Source organism: Pyxicephalus adspersus, chromosome 10 (assembly GCF_032062135.1).
Source record: "Pyxicephalus adspersus chromosome 10, UCB_Pads_2.0, whole genome shotgun sequence".
NCBI classification, from domain to species: Eukaryota; Metazoa; Chordata; class Amphibia; order Anura; family Pyxicephalidae; genus Pyxicephalus; species Pyxicephalus adspersus.
Genome location: NC_092867.1, coordinates 54,146,837 through 54,150,224, shown reverse-complemented (window position 1 = coordinate 54,150,224; position 3,388 = coordinate 54,146,837). Strand labels below are relative to the sequence as shown.

At 45.1% G+C, this 3,388-nt stretch overlaps 1 long non-coding RNA gene across 1 annotated transcript; it reads left to right on the top strand.

Annotated features, from left to right (window-relative positions):
- The first annotated feature begins 287 nt into the window (after nucleotides 1-287).
- LOC140340046 (uncharacterized) lies at nucleotides 288-1,530 on the top strand. Its single transcript, XR_011922574.1, has 4 exons — nucleotides 288-413; nucleotides 596-652; nucleotides 1,078-1,176; nucleotides 1,285-1,530. It is a non-coding gene; the product is annotated as an uncharacterized lncRNA (long non-coding RNA).
- The last annotated feature ends 1,858 nt before the right edge of the window (nucleotides 1,531-3,388 follow it).

The following is a 3,388-nucleotide window of genomic DNA, read 5'->3' as shown; positions in this document are numbered from 1 at the left end:
GTCTGGTAAGTTTTGCATTTTGTGTTCTCCTCTTGTTAAGGACTGGTGTTTTAGAATGTTTGTTGTTTGTGTAAAGTAGTATTGTTTAGCCTAGAACTGTTTGTTTTTCACTTCCTATATTTTACTACCCTTAATAATTTTGTATATTTGATTCTGTTATTACAGCCAATTCTCCATCACGCCAGCTGCGAATATTCCAGCAGCCACACCAGGGGAGGAGGAGCCAGTGGAGGAGGAGGTGCCATCCCTGGGGGAGGAGGACGCAGTCGAGGAGGAGGTGCCATCCCCGGGGCAGGAGGAGCTAGTTGAGGAGGAGGTGCCATCCCTGGGGGAGGAGGAGCCCACTGCACAACATCTGCAGACAGTGTCCTCCGATGAATGAGAGGAGGCAGCCGAGGCCGAAGAGATCGTCTGTAAGCTAACCTTAGAATCAACTTTTGTAACATATGTTGCAATTCAACACATTCTCACACTACGTAGGCAGAAAGTATCATTTAGAAGTTCTGCATTAATCTATTCACCTTAACTAACCTTACAAATCAACTTTAGTCCTGCCCACCCACTTTTACTTATGGTGTTTATTTTTTATCTACAGCTGCTGCAGCGCCCTTGCCAGCACCTCCTCCACAGGACACAAGTTCCTCATCTGAATGTAAATATTTCTCCATTTTAGATATTGTGAACATTCCTTAAAAACCATGAAAAGAAAGTAGGAGATAATTTGTTAGGCCTATTTCCATCAAGTATCATTAGGAGTGTTTGACTAGCTTCATGTCTAGGCAGCTTTTAACAGAAGACAAAGGTTAAATGTCACTTAGCCATGTTTGTCCCTTGTGAAAACCCACAACCTTCATTGCCAACAAACTGCATCACTTTAGTTCCATAGCCATAATTAGCTTGGCCCCAGGAATAACCTTTCTTTCTTGTTTGGCACGGTGTAAAGCAAAACTGTCAGATGAGATGACATAACTAGAATTCTATAGCACTGTGCAATTTAGGAACTAGCTGCAAAATATTCTGTTACATTTGCTCAGTATTTACCTCTCTTATTTTTTTGGGCTCCTTCTACAAACACAGCCAGTTCCACATCGAGGGAGGCAGCCAGCCCTCCTGAGGAGCTTCTAAATCCCCCACCACCGCCACCCCAACCCCGGCGACATGGCAGACATCCTCCTGGTAAGTTTATATTTTCATTTGTTTGTTTTTTAAAAGGACAGTACTTTTAAAAAATGTTTGGACCAAACTTCCAGTTAATATAATATTTGTTTTTTCCTCACCTGCTAGGAAGAAGACAGGATAGCCTGTATTGGCTGCACCGGAGGATGTCTGCCATGGAGCACCACTTCAGGCTGGCCCCTCCTCGGGATCTGCCCAGGCGGTACTGTTTTTAAAAAAAAGAAAAATGTTGTATATATGTTTGAAAAGAAGTTTTGTTGTATTGGTATATTTTTATATTTGTTGGGGTTTTCACATTTTAAGTTATTGGGGGGAGATTCAAAAAATAAAACTTTTGTAAAAAAAAAACTAAAAGCCAGATTTTGTGAATTTAATTTGATTTTTATTTCAGTGCACATTTAAAAGATTTTGCCAGCCTGGCCAATCCAATTCCATCCCTAAAAAAAACACAAAAAAGAAACCTTAGTTTTTACACAATGGATTTTAGAACCATAAAATCTTGAACACGCTCTTATCCTACACAAACCTGTTTTGCAGCTTGGCCGAGTTTGCTCCATTCCTCCATTGGTCACTTGGTCAAAATATCCTGTGACATTAAAAGTAACAGAGTTGGGTATGTTAGATATGTCCTCTTCAAAATATATGTAATTGTAACATCATTCAAGAATACATTTGGATTGAATACACAGCTGAACACCTTAGTATGACATTTTAACCAACAGAAAAGTAGTTGACCTATTAGCAAGCACATTTATCTGTTACAGACAAGTGTCAGAGAAGTGGGGTGTGCCATATTTGGTCTCTAGACATAACTAGATTTGTGTTCATTTAGTGAACAAAGATGCAATCGTGTATTTGGAAATAATCTTTAGGTTTTTTTTTAAGGTCATTACAGTAATACTTGTGGAGTATTAAGCTGAGACTTCATACTTGATTAGAATCACTTTTAAACAAATTTACAAACTGGAACATTCTTCGGGGAGTAGATAGCAAAACTGCATTTGGAGCATACTTGGGCCACATCAAAAGAAACTTAGATAGGTAAAGTGTCAAAGTGAGGGTTACTAACCTGTGGACATTGGGCAAACACAAAATAGAGATTAAGCTATTTTATACAAACAAGCGTCTTCACACAGGATACCAACTCAAACCCACACTGTAGATCTCATGGAGTCCTGAAAAAATTGAATGACGAATGTGAAGAATGTTCTCACCTGGCACCCGGCATCGACTTATATAGTTTGCCCAAACCGGCCACGGCCCACTTCACCAGCCCGGCCACGGGCGCGGCCCACCCTAACAGCCCGGCCACGGGCCACCTCCACTTCCTGGCCTCGGCCACGGGACACTCCCACAGCACGCCCAAGGTCCACCTGCACAGCACAGGCGCAAGTGCGGTCAGGGGCACGGGGTGGACGGGCAGGGGCACGGGGTGGACAGGTAGGGGCACAGGGTGGGCTGGCAGGGGCACGGGGTGGACAGGCAGGAGCACGGGGTGGGCTGGCATGGCCACGGGGTGGACGGGCAGAGGCATGGGGTGGACGGGCAGGGGCACAGGGTGGGCTGGCAGGGGCACGGGGTGGACGGGCAGGGGCACGGGGTGGACGGGCAGGGGCACGGGGTGGGCTGGCAGGGGCACGGGGTGGACATGCAGGTGCACTCATTGGCCGGGCAGGGGCACAGGGTGGAGCCGGGGTGAAGAATGGAGCTGGCTGCTCTGCAGGAGATGGAAGGCCAGCAGGGCTTATTGAGATTTGACAACCCAACCTTTGAATAATCGCCTGATGTAGGCGAGATTGTTGGCCCAGGGATTCACTTAACATGTTACAGAGATGGTCAACTCTGAACATGAAATGGTCAACTCTGGATATGAAATGGTCAACTCTGGCCATGTAGGCACCCAAATTGGCCGATTGTTCTTGGACCGATTCTATCAGATGATGCACGGCCGCCAGATGTTGTTGGTTAAATTCTTGGTCCTGGCAATTTTGATTTATGTTTTCACGTAGGAGCATAAGGACCGGTTCCAAATTATCTGAACTTGGGCCAGGCATCCTTGACTCCACTAATCTATCAAAATGGCCAACCAGCCTCTGAGTGAGGTTTAGAAGCTGGCTGCCCACACTGGGTTGACCCAATCCACCTGCATCCACTGGTTGCTATAAAGGGAAAATAAAAAATTTCTACAATATCACATAACTTTGTGGGTCAC